Here is a 15,576-nt window from a genome sequence, read left to right as displayed (position 1 = left end):
ATGAACAGACGTTAGTTTCATGTAGGTGTTTGGGGGAAGTTGTGGGGGAAGCTTCTGGGGTGGGTGGCAATTTCTGAGTGGAGGAAGAGTCAGACTCCTTATATCTGTGAAGATTCTCGGTCCTCCGGGTGAGGTTATCTGGCAACTGGGCTTCTTAATTATTAGGCTGAAATGTTTCGTTACTCATCCGAGTAGCTTCTTCAGTCTGAGGAGAGTTGGTCGGAGCAAGACTCCTTGTGGGCCTAAATCCAGAGCATTCACAGCCTGGATTAGGCCCGTGAGTTACAAAGGGATTTACTTCCATATAACATAGGGTTGCAATCTAAAGCTGTAACCTTACACCAGGGTAAGCAAAGTGGCATCTTCCACAGGCTGGTCAGCTGCAGCTCTGCCAGCCTTCTCTCCCCTCCCTCAAAAAAATCACCAGTAAGAGAATCACAAAGGAGAAGACAGTCTTTGGTTATCATGTTACTGGGATTAAGGAGGCACAGCAATACAGGTCACACCCAGCCTAGTGGGAGTGAAAGTTTCACCCTGCCAGAGCAAAGGAAGGTGTGGGAAGACTCACCTATGGAATGCTTTTGTTACAGGTGAATTCCCGTGCTGTTCTGTGGCGTAAACCTGGTGGAGGTACAAAGGGAAAGAGGTCCTAACCAAGCCCCCCTCCCCTCATTTCCTCATTTTCCAAAGAACATGGAGCAAGCATGAAAAAAGGACCCTAAGATGAGATGGGTCCATTTTGAGTTAGATTTGTGGGAAAGTGGCAGGGAAGGAAAAACACACCTGGCAGCCTCAACTGTCAGGCAGAGGGTAACAGGGAGAAAAGTGGGGACCTTTCCTTCTGGGGGATCCCCAGCCAGCCTGGATGGCAGCCTTGATGACGGAGATTCTGGGAGGAATCGACCTGGAACGGCAGTTTTCCCAAACTCAAAAAGTTACAAAGGGTCGGTCCTCGGCCAGGGCAGGCAGCCACTGCGGAGGGAAGTCTCGTGAAACCTGATGGGCCCCAAGATGCCCCGTGCTTGGTAGGCAGGACTGCCGCTTATTTAACTTCAAGGATAGCCTGAACTCAGTGGGGCTTAATTTTGTAAGGGCATGCAGAGAACCTTGAGCAGTGATTTTTACTCAGGAATTCTGTTTTTCTAACTTGTATTCAGCTGTTCCGGAGTCAAGGTTAACTAGACAACTCTTCCAGTAGAGGATTGCCCCTTCTAAAGTAGGACATGCAGCTTCTCTAAGCAGAGGTTGGAAAGGGGCTCTTTTTTGGATTATGATTTCCAGAATCTCCTGGTCAATGAAGTTCCTTTTCTGTGCTCTGACCTGAACCCTGGATGGCAAGGGAATGGCTAGCAAGATTATTGTCCCCCCCCCCCTTTTTCCCCTGGTACCATAAAGAGAGGTCACCAGACCCTGTCCCTCCTCTTAGCTTGCATCTCAGCTAGTAGATTACACCACTTTACACCCTTGACTCCTCCAGAGGGAACAAACATTCTGTCCAAAATGACCCATCTGAGGACCATTTTACATTTTATTGTTTAGTTGCATGGTAATCTTAGTTAATATATACATGGTTTGTGTGCTCCTAACATCTCCTTTCCCCCAATTTGAAGCTAGATAATTTAGCAGATACAAGATTAATTTTGAACAGAATCGAACAGAATCTTTCCACAAAAATCCCATACTTCAGGACATTTGTGATGTGTATGTAAAATTGTACTTTGGGTACCAAAAAAAGGGGGGGGGTTGGAGCTGAGTGGCAGCTTTAAGGTTGCTACTCCTCCCTCCCTCCCTCCCTTCCCGTGGCTTCTATGTTCTGGAAATATTTCATTGACAAACCCCTGTTATTGCTGTATGCCATCCCTTCTAGGAAAAGATGGCCTGATTAGATTCCTGTCTTTCAGGTAAAGGTTAAAGCCATAGGAACTTGTGGGAAGGGGCAAGTGGGGAGGGCAGGCACCGGCTTTCCCAGGAGGGAAAGAATTTGTGCAGGGGTGTCTTGCGAAGACAACAAAAGGGGTGTGTGCTTAGCTGGCTGCTGTGCCAGAAGTAAATGGATGGTTGCACTCTCGTGGATACTCTAAAATCTTCTTAGTTTTTAGTACATCCCCAGTGCGTATAGAATCTCAGGAAGAAGGATTCATAATACCCAAGTGCACTGGCCATAATACAGAACCTGAACACTTGGAGAACTCTTTCCCTCTTGGCTTTATCTTGGGGTTTGCAGTCCAGCAACATGGCAGGGGAGCTTGCCGACCTTTGGTTTAAAGGATAAATATTTCTGTAGATCACCCTGTGCAAATTTGAGTCAAATCTGTGTTTGTGTAAAACAGAAATTTTGGGTCAAGTCAGGGATGAAAAAGACTGCATGTGCCCTGGCACTTCAAGAGTGTCCCTTCAGACACGAACATCCCTCAAAGCATAATCAGACTCGCAAATAGTGCCTGCGCCTACATCCCAAAGAACAACTGCAAAACAAAAGCTAGTGCATGTGGGAAATGCACAGTAGTTTACCTGGGAGGGAAATATGCAGCTGTTCCAGAAAGACCAGGCAACCCCTAAGTGGCATGTGTTGCAAAACTTAGCATGAATAATCTCCAAGGGTCCCACATATCAGCTGCAGGAAGAGATCTTTGCCGGAGAGCTACTGTTGGGGGCAGCATAGGCAACTTTGGACCAGCTGGATCTGGTCTTCTGGCTTTCAGCAGAAGCTAGATTTATAAAACACTGATTGGCTGTCCCTTTGGAGCCATAGGAACCTATCTCATCAGAGCAAGGAGGAGACAGGGCTTCTAGACCCATATCAACATTCCTAAGTTAACAGCTGAGAACAAACAGCAAAGCAATTCACAATGTTAAAAGAGAGAGAGAAGCTATCTGGCAAAATAAGTCAGGAGAGGGGCACCCCCCCCCCTCCAGATTCCTTTCTGTGTACAGATAAAAGTCAGAACACCCTAGAACAAATGTTTCTTTGCTCATCGTCTCAGGGTGAACCGTACTCCAAGTATTCATGCACAACAAACAACAAGGGAGGGCCACCCAGGACCTGCAAGCTGCCACCTTTTATGATCAGTTGGTCCTTGCCCAAGGGTGAAGAAGTCAGATTGTTCCCATTGGCTTCTGTTTCCACCACGGATGGATGGATGGCAAGGAAGGGTGGAACAAGTTCATAAGACCTCTCTTTCAGCAGCACTGCCTCTTGGGAAGGTGGGGAGGAGGGCGAGGTCCTGCCACTTGATGCTCTTAAATGCCCCAAGGATCAGAATATGAACATTGGCTCTGTTTAAACAGAGTCTCCACCTGATGGCCCTCCAGCCTCTGCTCAAAACATGTCCAGCTGTGGAGCCGCTCTGCCACTTACAAGAGTCCACTCCACTGTCAGACCGTTCTGACCACCCTGATGTTAATAATGGCTGGTGTTAACTCAGATTTTCCTTCCCTATAAAATTTGTGGTGCTTAATGGTCAAATAATGTATTTCAAGCATCATTCCTGAAATTGTTAAGGTTTGTGGATGCACATTCAACCTGCTTGAGAAGCCAGTGCAGGAGAGGCTGTGCCTGAGTGTGTGAAGCAGCAAAGAAAAAGTGTCCAGCCTTTCACACTAGTGGAGCAAGGGAGGCCTTGGGCTGAATCCCTGGCATGCATTTGAGGCATTGCAGATTGCTTTCCACTGGCAACAGAACGGAGGGTATGTGACTTGTGCCAAACTGGTTGCAAGGACTGGATGTTTCTACACTCTTTTAGAAACTGGACATGCACAAACTGTTCAGGATTAGGAACCTGGTCAGTGTAAGCACTGTGTTGGGGGCAGGGGGGTGGCTATTTTGCATGTCGCTTTTTTAAAAAAAAAACCAGAAGAAAGTATTATCAACCCTGGGCTATCCTCATTGCCCCTCACCATTTGGAGGTTTCAGGTGTCCAAATGCAGAAGGCTAGAGAGGCCTTCCCTGCTCCACAGTTCTCCAGGAAGGTTGGCAGGTCAGGAGCAACCCACTGCGTGAAATTCTGCTGGCAAGATTGCAGGGTGGGCATGGGAGCTGTGGTGCCACAAAGGAGGGCAGGTAAGTATGGGGAGGTGGATAGACCTCCTTCTGGGCCAGCTAACAGTGCAAACAGGCACAAGGGGCGCACGGCTATTATTTTATTTGTTTGTTTGTTTGTTTGTTTATTTGTATTTCTATTCCGCCCATCTAGACCAAAGGTAAAGAAGACCAAGGTCTGGACAAAAACAGGGAGGTCATATGGTCACCCAAAGCCAGGAAGAAGAGAAAAGCCCAACCTGTCTTTTTTTGTGTGTGGGGGGGGGTTCCTTTTCTTTCCAGCCTGCTTAATATATCCAGCAGCTGCAGCCCTCTCTACTGTTCTGGCCAGGGCTGGTGTCCCATGTAGGGCCTGACCTAGACTCTGCATACGATGTATGTGTGTGTGTGTGTGGGAGGAATCGAGCATTGACATGTGCTCTTATAATTCCCTTGTAAAAAGGATTTTCTCCCTGGTAAGGGAATGGATGCTCCTTCCTGAGACTGGGGTGACCAGATTACTCACAAAGTGTAAACCTGAGAGGGGTAGTGGAAATGGTGAGCCACAGATTGCTGTTCTGTGGATGTGTTGAGCAGCATCTAGGGGTTAATCCTGCCCTGGTTAATCATTCTCACTTTGACCCAGCAGCAAGGGAAGAGCCCCCGTGTTTCTTTCACAGGCATGACCTGAGTCATCCTTACAATAACACCAGGAGTTAGACCCGCACTATCCACAGATCACCGGTGGGGGCACTGAGGCTAAGAGAAAGGGAAGGGGCTAAAAGCTGACGTGGGAGCTCATGGGGGACGTGGTAAGACTTGAACGAGTACTTCCCTGATATTTCTGTTGTGCATTTTCTTTGGAGTTCCTCACACCCCGTAGCTGAGCTGTGTCAAACGTGGCATGGTAGTTAAGACTAAGACTCGAGTTCAAATTCTCACTGGGCCGTGAGACTCATGGGATGTCCTTGGGCCAGGCACAGTCGCGCAGGCTGACCTACCTTATAGGACTGTTGTGGGAGAAGAGCAAACAACCGTTCTTGTTGTTGTCAGCTTTCAAGCAGAAACAGCCCTTGGCTACTGGTTCCCTTAAGATGTTCAGCTTTCTGTTTAAGAAGAACCACCACCTGTTGAAGTCACAGTCAGCAAACTGCAGCGAGATCAGCCCACTATCTCTCGCTGCTGAGCTAAAAGTGCCAGCGGCAGGTACCTCTCTTCTGAGTCTGACTCAGTCCAGTGTTATGCAAGTGTACTGATAAAGACGCTCTGCAACTGTGACTAAGCTGTGTGTGCGTCCTTGTAATTGTAGGCTTTATTTTCCGACTAAGGATTGACAAAGGTTCCTGGGCATTCAGACCCTAGAATGACTTTGTGCCAAGAACAGGACCTATTTTGCTTTGCTTTGTTTTTAAATGGAACTGAGCCACACCGGCCCTAAAGGCCATTTGCCACCCCCACCCCCAGGTGAAGCTGTCATTCTTTTAGTGATGCTGTGGGGTCAGGGTGAGAGGATCAGAGCTCTGGGGCATTTTGATTAGCAGGGACAATGATGTGACTCCCCCCTCTATATAACACACACACACACACACACACTCTCTCTCTCTGCCCTTCTGAGCCCAGATGCAGTCTTTGCAGTAGCAGGAACAGAAATGGATGGTCCTTGCAACAGTATAGTGTTCCAGTCCTGCCCCTCTTGTCATGTACAGCATTTTGAAATGGCTTGGTCTTGAATGGGCAACCAAGACCTATTCATGGTACAAAAGGCCCACTCCCAAGGGGGATCCTTGCACTTCAACATGTACCACCACAGAACTGCATTTCTTCAAGTCTGGAATAGTTTAGAACCCTGTAAAGCGTTAGTAGCCATAAAGGATTCTGTGCTCAGAGGCAGTCAACACTAGCACTTTTGGGGGAGAGGATCAGTGTGGCAGCTAGAGCCCACTTTGTGTTTGTGTGTGCGTGCGTGCGTGCACATGCGTGTGTATGGAGTGATGGCAACAGCAATCTCACCCTGTATTCTGGGCCAGCAAAGTTATGGGGAGGGGATTCTCCCAGAGTTGATGGTGGTCACGACAGCATCTTTCTTTTCTTAACCTTTAAAAGTGGGTGGTGGTGGCATCTGGTCTGGCCTGTGCAGGGTTAGACGTGCTCTTTCCATTAGTTTTTGCTTACTTCCCAGTCCGTATGTCTAGCATGAGGGCTGACAAAGCAAACTCCCTTTTATGCCTGCCGAGCTCTACAACTGCAGGGACTGCAAAACACAAACACTGCGCCTTCTCTGGGGGCTTCTCCATTGGAGGAGCAGAGCAGTTCCCTGTGAGAGAGACTTCAGCTGTCCATTCCCCTGGCAGTCCTAAGGGACTCCGGTGAGCACATCTCCATTCTCTTAACTTTGCCCAGATGAGATCCTGCCCACTAGGCATCTCAAAGGACAAAAGATCACCAAGATAAGGCATGCCATTTATTGATAAGGGTGATTGGATGCCAGGTCTGGAGGGGGAGAAAGAGAGTGGGAGGAGGAAGTCCCTTGGGATTCCTGCCAGAGAGAGAGAGAGAGAGAGAGAGAGAGAGAGAGAGATAAGGCACCGTGCATTAGCCCTTCTCTACCCCCCCCTCCCCAGGAATCTCTTCATGGAATGGGAGGTGGGAGAGAAGCCATTCTATTCCTGTTCTGGTTGGGAAAGGTCATCTTGATTTCACAGGCAGAATTGACTTATGGTGGAGCAACTGTAGGGGAACTGATCTGATAGCAAAGTGCCAGACGGAGGAGGAGATGTGCCAGTTATGCCAGAGGACGATGATGGGTGGAGACCCTTCTTTTTTTCCTGGCCCGCCTTAAGTGGCCCAGCCACCAGACGCGCAACATGGCCTTCCCTGGCCTGCGCATCCCTTCTCTTGCGTGGATGCGTCCTGAGACTACGCTGGCCCTGGCTCCCAGTCTTCATCTATGCAAAACTGGAAATAATACAGGGGAGATATTTTGGAGTTTAGTTTAGATTAGTTTTTTTTTTTAAGTTACAATGTGCTTGCTTCTTTTTTTAAAGCCCCAGTCTCATGATGTGGCTTGGCCTTCTGCTCCACCGATACTTTCACCTGAAATCACGTCTCAAATAGCTGGGGAATGAGATGTGCTCAGTGTTACCAAACTCTCCGGATCTCTGGCCTTTAACAAGATTAGTATGGAACAGCTTGGCTGCTGGGGCCAGGACGCTGGCACTGTGTCAAGGAGACGCATTTGCATGCACTAAGAGCACGACCGCTTGCAACAGGAGTGGAGTTCTCAGGAAGCTCGGTCAAGGATGGGACAGGCTTGGCCTTTTGGAGGGCAGCTACCAGAATCCTCAAGTCACCTGGCTGGTGGGTGATCTTAGGGGAGCTGCAGTCCGAAAAACCCCTCACAGACGTTTCCCATCTCGAACGAGGGCCACCCTTATTTTACTAGGCCGGGTGAGGGAGGGTTTTTTTTTGGGGGGGGCAGGGTCCTGAAATGACAGCAGATTATTTGTCACTTACTTTGTTCTTTTTATGCCAAGGAAAGTGTGAAGTAGCTCTGGGGTTTTCCACTTCACGTTGCTACAGGGTGACTCTGAAAGAAGGTCAGCTCCTGCCTCTGGAGCCCAGACAGCTCTGAGCAGCAGCAGCAGAAGCAGAACCCCTTCTGAACTGACAACTCCCCTGTCTACATGGGAAGCCTCTCCTGGCCTTGGGGGCTTCTGCAGGGGCGAGGGCTTTCCTCCAGAGAAAGGCCCTTCTCCTGAGGAGAACACTTGCCGAAGCTGAATCCTGGGCATAGAACACAGAAAATCCCTCCCCCCGGGATTTCAGTTAGATTTCAGTTACAGCCACAGCTAACTGCACCTTTTACTACCGGAGGTGGCTGCCTCCCTCAGCCTAACAGCACAGGGCTGGCCTTTGTCCAGAGGCAGGTTGGCCACCTCAGTGTGATTCAGGGCAGCCCCACCCGGAAGAGATGCCACCAGGGCTGCCGGGCTGCCCCTTGGCTGAAGGGACAGGGAGACGCTTCCAGTTAGACATGCTGGAGACATTCAAGAGAAAATTGGACCCCCCCCCCCATACTGTGTGTGTGTGTGTGTGTGTGTGTGAGAGAGAGAGAGAGAGAGAGAGAGAGAGAGAGAGAGAGAGAGAGAGAGAGAGAGAGGCTGGGTGTTGCATGATTTCTCCCAACCCTGGGCTGCTCCTGCTTTCTTTTCCATTTTGGTATAACAGAAGGAATTAAAAAGCCCGAAGGTCAGTTTCACCTGGCGGGTTTGCTTGCCATCTTCACCTGGGTACTCATGCAAGAAACACATTTTTTGTCTCCAGAGTTCAATTAAAACATGGCACTTGGCCAGACTGTTTGTGCCAGGTTACTGTGTTTTAAAATTTAACTGAACAAGGCTCATGGCCGCGAGGGTGTCTTCAGATCCCAGAGGTTGAGTCAGAGCTGCATCAATTTGTCTCTGAGCCTGTGTGAATAGCCCCCTCCTGTTATTTTGCTCACAAGCCTCTCCTTTTTTTCCTTGAGAGGGTGAGCTGAGCATCCCAGAAATAAAGGCATCCTCGTTGGAGACCCTTCCAGTGGGAGGCGGGATACTCCGAACTAGCCATATCGTTTATTCACACTGGCAGGAAACATGGCAAAAGTAGAAAAAGCGACTGCTGTGTTAACAGTTCACCAAGTAAACATATTATAGCAAGGGGCTTAGCTGAGTTAAATTGCATATCCACTCATAAACCATTTCCTCAGGGGGTGGCCGTTAAATCTTTTTGAAAAGCCACACTGGGTTGAAACTTGGCAAACTGTAAGCTGTTTTTGCTAAAATTAGGATAACAAAAGGTTAATTACAGTATTTTCAAAGGTGGGGGTTGAATCCCTCTCCTAGGCTAGGAAAGGGCAGTAAGCAAAGATTTATTGCTTAGCTACACAGGCTTCAGTGTGGAATTTTTCTTCTCTTTTAAAATGCTTTTAATTACTGTAAGGATTTTTTCTGACTTTTTATATAACAAATATGCAGAATAACACAGGGCCTTGTCAGGTAGAAGTGGAACACAGGCATAACTACAAAAATATAAACAATAGCACAACATCAGAGGGCATTCGAGGAACTGCCGCCTTTTAAGCTCAGAGAAATGCAAAACAGACTTAAAACAAAACAAAGCAAAGCAAAACATAAACTTTCTGAAGGAGGGTGGAGAACCAAAGGCAGCCCAGCCAGGACAAAACTGCCTGGCCACTGGCGAGGTGAGGTGGGGGGCCAGTTGCGGAGAACCAAGCAAACCAAAGAGGTAGGAGTGATGATGAATGGAGCTTCATGGAAATAGGGCCACATGAAGCCACTTTTTTCCGGCTGGCCCCACCAGTTTGCAATAATGTTTAACTCGGCCTGGTGGAGAAAGAAGGTACACAGTGACTTTCGGTGTTTGGTTAACAGCTGCCTAGCAACTGAAGAGCGGAGCTCAAGTCCTTCTTCATGGCCTCTGTGAATCACAGCCTGGGTGATTCTCACCTGTACGGAGCCTCATCGGAAGATTCTAAAACTTCTGTGGTAGCAATACAGTACACACATTAGAATATGCCCTTCCCTACCAGAGGATTCCTATCCCACCACAACCACAACAACTCTCTGAATCAAATTTGGTCGGATCTCCCTCAAATGATGACAGATTTCCATCCCATCAACCCTGTTCTCAGTCTCCAGAATGAGATGATAGAGTCGACCGACTAAAGTCCTCTCCTCCCAGTCCACAACCTTCCACTCCTTCCAGCAATCCTTCGGTTATTCCATCGGCAGAGGATTCCCGTCCCGAACAACTCGACACCGTTCCACATTCAATGCCTTCTGATCACCCACCGATCCCTAACCAGAACCGTCGACATCAACAATCTCGACAGCTCGCTTCATCTACCGTGTCTAAGCGGATTGATAACCGCTATAGAATCCATGACCCAGAGCCATTTTTCTCCAAAAGCAACCAGCTCCAAATTCTATATTTGTTGAAGCTTCTCAATCGAGATCTCAACACCGACAATCTCTCATACCACCAAATAAAGACCGCCGACGAATAGACTCCATGGGTAGATGGCTTTACTCTTCCGCAGCCTTCACCATGTGAGTCACTAGTTATCAAGAAGCCACGGGAGCTTACCAACACTTCCTCTGGGACAACATGTGCACCTTTATTGAATCCCTGCCAGATACTAGCACAAACCTTCCAAAAAGAAGGTCTCTCTGTTGCCAAACAACAGATGCTTTCTGCCCGCTACACCATAGACATTACAGCCAAGTCCATGGCTACTTCAGTAGCCCTACGCCGTTTTTCCTGGCTCAGAATGGCCAACTTAGCCGAAGATGCTTGGGCACGTATCAAAGACCTCCCCTTCGATGGAGCAGGTCTCTTTCATGCTGAAACTGATGACATACTAGAGAATGTACAAAAGAAACGTTCAGCAGCCAGATGTTGGGGAGTTTACCCTGCCTAGCAGCAACGTCCTCAGCAAAATCAATGGAAACAACCCTATAACTCGTACCAGAGGTTCCAACAAGACCCTCCATGACAAAACTCTTACAATCCATACTTCAAAAACCAAAGAGCCAAAACCTGGCAACAGCCTGCCACTAGGCAGAATGACCGGAAACCCAAACACCATGTTTGACGTTCCTCTGACCAAGATCGCCACCTACCCCACCAACCCTACCCTCTGGAAACACTTACCTGCATGGAAATCCATCACCATATATTCTTGGGTACTCTCTATCATCAAAAACGGATACCGCACCCACTTCTTCGAACTTCATCTGACAACACACGTCATTACTCCTCCATCACAACCCCTGCAAGAAGAAATAATGAATTTACTTCTCAAAGATGCCATATAACCTGTCTATCAAAGCAACACCGAGTTTTTCTCTTGCTATTTCACCGTCCCCAAGAAAGACGGGGGTCTTCGCCCTATTCCAGATTTAAGATTATTAAACTACATTGTCAGCACAACATTCCGCATGGTTACTCTCATAAAAAGGAAAGGAGGTCCCCAGAGGCGGAAGTCCCCACTCCATCTCGGTGTCCAATGGAGCCCTTTGAGCCGCAGCATCCACCTATTTAGACTTCCTGCCAAAAGCGGATCCCACCAGCTTCGGCCTTGGAGTTTTCCTCCTCAGCTCAGGTGAACAGTGGCACCAGCACAGTTTCTATGCTCGATGGCGTGTCCTTGTTCTTGGCTGAAGCCCCCTGACCCCTGCTGTCCTGCTGCCACTTCTGTGTCAGTCATTCTTCCTATGTTTTCAGTTGCTGGCTTGGGCTGATATAGCTTTTCTGGGCTGCCTGTTGCTTTCAGCAAGTGCTCCTGGTGATGGGAACAGCTTTTGTAAACGAAATCAGTCCATCCTGCCTGGTTTGCTTGTGATAATGATCCTAAGTGTCTGGGGTGTGTGTATGTCTGGCTGGCTGAGATGGGGTTCTGATTCCTTTGTGCCTGCGTATAATGTCTGGGGGAGAAAAAAGCTCACCACTTGTTTTCAAACTGTGCATGGGTTCAGAGAACGATGGGAAGGAGAGTCACGGGTTGAAGGCACCGTGTGCAGATCAGGGAACCTCCCACCCCAGGCCTAATCAGCCCATGGGCATTTTCCCTCTGGCCAATACAAGCTCGGGGGGGGGATGGATGACCCTTTTCAAAGCCTTCTTCCATATGGTGCAGGAAGATCCCCCTGCATGCTGTCTTTCTCTCCCCCTGGGAGAATTCTGCCTCTTCCTCCCACCAGTCATCAGAGACCATGGTGGGCGTCACGGCCCTGCTTCACTTCCCCTTTGATGACTGTGAGCCTGCCAGGGGGCAAGGACACCACCCATCCATCTCTGGGCCGGAGAGTTGTCCCGCCATGCAGTTACACTTTCCCACTCCTGTTTTAGACATGATGCTGTGTGAGGGTCAGTACCAGAAGTGGGCAATGTGGCTAGAAAGTAGCCTTTTCCCTTACCTGCACTTGCAGGTAAAATCAGAACATGGCCGGTATGGGAGTACACACATACAGTATTTGTTCCCTCAACACACATACACAGTTTACTCTTGCAGTCACAATGAAGTTGTCCTTTAGTTTTTGTTCTTGTTGCTCACACTGATCGTGGCTGTTCTTGACCTCAGTCATTCTGTATCAACTCATCATACCTGCCTACTCAGAACAAGGATCATTCAGTAACAAGAGAACAAGGAAAATAATCCGTGGATGGAGATGCAGTTATATAATGGTGTGAAAGAAGCATGGGCGTAGGATTGATCCATAGTCTATGATCTAAATCTGTAGGCGAAAACTTTCTGTTGTTGTTCTTCCAGTCTATGAGTTGCTTGTGTAGAATGTCTTGATGTTATTTATGTGTACTACAAATTCCAAATTCCTCCAGGAAGCATCTCCAAAGTGCATTCGTCCAAAAGAGTACATACACACACACACAAAGAGAGAGAGAACTCTCATCAACAGTGTTGTGGCTGGAGGAAACCCCTCCCCTCCACCCAGCTGTTGCGAGAATGGCAGCTGAGCTCAGAGCAGGAACAGATACCATAGATCAGTGGTCCCCAACCTTGGATAACCCTGGTATTCTTGGACTGCAACTCCCAGAAATCCTGGCCAGCAGAACTAGTAGTGAAGGCTTCTGGGAGATTTAGTCCAAGAACTTCTGGAGACCCAAGGTTGGGAAGCACTGCTATAAATGACCCGCAATCAGTTGAAAGAATGGAAGTGCTGGAGAAGTGATTAAGGCATCCTTTTCTGTCTGAGGGCCAAAACAGATAATGAGGGAGCTCAGCAGCTAGCTGGGTACAGAAGTGAAGTACAGGACATGAGGTTCTCCTCACCCCTCTCGTGTTTCACAGATTTATTGCTGTGGCTCCCCCTGTTTAATCCATCTACCTTCTGCCCTTTCCCAGTGCTCTTTCTGTTTCCAGTGAACCTCATCTCATCACTTTGGAAGCTGCAAAGTAGCTTGCTTTTGTTTGCCAGTCGGTCAGTGGGAAGAAACCATCAGCTCTGTTGGTGGGTTGATTTCACCAGCATAGCGGATACCTTGAAGATGCTTTCCTGGAGGAGCTGACCTGTCACGTATCTCCCCCAGTTGAAAAGCTCTTGTTTGGCTTTGAGGCATCCGAATCCAGAGAAATCCCAGGGTTCAGTCCTGAAGATCAGTCCTCAAAGAAAACAAGTGGATTAACAATCTTTGGGGGGAGAAAGAAGCCCCTGCTACCTCCCCCCCGCCAAATTGGCCCTTCAGGATTTCTTCCTTTCCCTGGAGAGGGAAGTTTGAGGAGCAGCGAGAGATGTCACAATTCCCGACAGCCTCGAAGCCCCAGTGTTTTGACCCTATGAACCCGGGTTCTGCTACAACAGTGAGAGTCAGTAATTTCCAGGGTGTCTCGAGAAACATTGGACAGACCCAGTTTTTATGTCCTCCTTATCTTATTAAAGCTTCAATAGGGAATGAGGTGGAATGAAAGAGTATTATGGGTTACCTGGCTCTTCCTTTGCTATATCAGCCACCCACTTCAGAGTCAATAGCTCCCTGCAAAAAGCAGCTTGGCATATTTACTGCTGGCTCCCACAGAAGTCACAGCTTGACATCCGGTTCACCGTACACGACCTTTTCCCAGTCAACACCTGTGACTCATTTTTGCACCTCTCTCTTTGTGCCACAGAGACAGGTTTGCAACTGGGTTGCCACCTTTAAGAAGAGAGCTGTTCTTGCTCTTCTCTCCCCATTAAAAAAAGAGAAAGAAAGGAAGTAAGTAAGGAAGGAAGAAAGAGGCATTTCTGTACTTTTAACAATTGTGTCAGAGGCAGAAATTCAGCAGGGCCGGCTTCTGCCCACCTGTCTTCTGGAAAATAGAACATGTCATGTTCTAGAAATTCCTGCCTCCTTTGGAGCTGTTAAACTCAGAGGCTTCAGTGTCTGAGCAGGAGGCAAATAAAGGAGGCTGTACTCAAAGATTACTGGATCGCTGCTGGCTTGATTGGCTGGGGTTTCTGATCACCAGCTGTTGTTATTTTTTTGTGTGAACTAGCCTTTCCCAGATGTGTTTGGCTGGGGCTTCTCAGACAGGCAGCGTGAGGCTTTCTATGTGTTTGGAGAACTCACTGCTCAATAGGTGCTGAGCTTTGATTGATCGTCACTGGAGGGCTGCCAGTCTAGCTGAAGGGCTCTGTGTGTCCTTCACAGAGGTAAACTAGGGTCATATAACTCTCATTAATAAACTGTGTGTGGCAGGGGCTGAATTTGGGTCCTTTGGTTTAGCAGAACCGCTCATGGGACTGGCTAATGACCTGTTCATTAGCAGCCTTGGAGATGAAGGACAGGCAGAGGTGCCAGACACATACTGGTGGTTTATTGTACTTGTTGCTAAGAGCTCTGAGACAACAGAGGAAAAAGGAGAAACCCTGCTCCTCATGCCAGCAGTATACATACCTTTCTTAGCTGAGCTGTCTCCTTTTCTGTGCCAGTGGTGTCATTGCAACAGTGGAAAAAAAAGGGATCAAGCTAGCACGTATTCAGAAACAGTGCTCTTTTAGCTGGTGAAAGGTGTCGGTTTGTCATAGCAGGTGTTCTTCCACACCTGCATCTTGTGCACTCCCGCATGCTTTCTTGTGCAGTTGGTTGACAGAAAGTAAACAGTGGCCTAGGTTGCAAAACCGATTGCAGAGGCATCCAGCTGTTGGGAAACCCAGTTGTCATTGCGAAGCACAGAGCACCACTTCTAAATGATGAACGTGCTAAGAAGATTGTCTTGTTTGACTTTAAGCTACAGGCCTGTAAGTGGCAACAATGAACATGGCCACCTGTCCAGGAGAATCATCTGGCAGATATATCATTTGCTACAGTGAACCAGGTTGCACAACCAGCTTTAGAACAGGAGGTGGAATCAGAGGCTGAGAGTAGAAACCAAACCACTTTCTGGGAAATGATGTTCTTCAGCTTGGAAACAGGCTTCTGAAGCATGGAGTCACATTCTTTAATGTAAAGATTCTTGGGTCAGCATAGGTCATGCTGAAGCAGGCTGAGGCATCGAGAATATCTGCCAGTCATTGTGTTGACATCTTTCCTGCCTCTGGGTATCAGATGAAAACGGAACAGCACTCTTGGTGAAGGGGTGTTGATGCCACTGCTGGTAAGGCGGGAGAAATCCATCCTAGAGGGAAGGCCTCAGAACAAATACAAGGAGATGTGACAAATTTTCCTGGAAAGCATATTTCTAAGAATATTTCTGAGGTGTCAGCTTTCGTCTCGTGCCCTCCCCAGCAAAGGACCCTTTTTCAAGACGTCTGAGATGGTCTTGAGATCCGAGGAAGCAGGAGCAGGTCCCTGAAACCAGAGAGTTCTCCAGAGAGTTTGCAATCTTAGCAGCTGCTCATTCTTTTCACCCTGAGAAAAACGCTCAAAACATGGGAAGAAAGGCAGGATATGAAAGCTGCACCTGCAGGAGAAAGGGTGGGAGGGCCACCAGCGATGGACTTGGGGGTGGAAGGGGGGCTCTCCACGCTCCCCCACTCTGGTTGCAGAAAAGCACACGCTGC

The sequence above is a fragment of the Pogona vitticeps genome, chromosome 12 (genome assembly GCF_051106095.1).
Source record: "Pogona vitticeps strain Pit_001003342236 chromosome 12, PviZW2.1, whole genome shotgun sequence".
Lineage (NCBI taxonomy): Eukaryota > Metazoa > Chordata > Lepidosauria > Squamata > Agamidae > Pogona > Pogona vitticeps.
Note: the sequence above shows the minus strand (reverse complement) of the source record.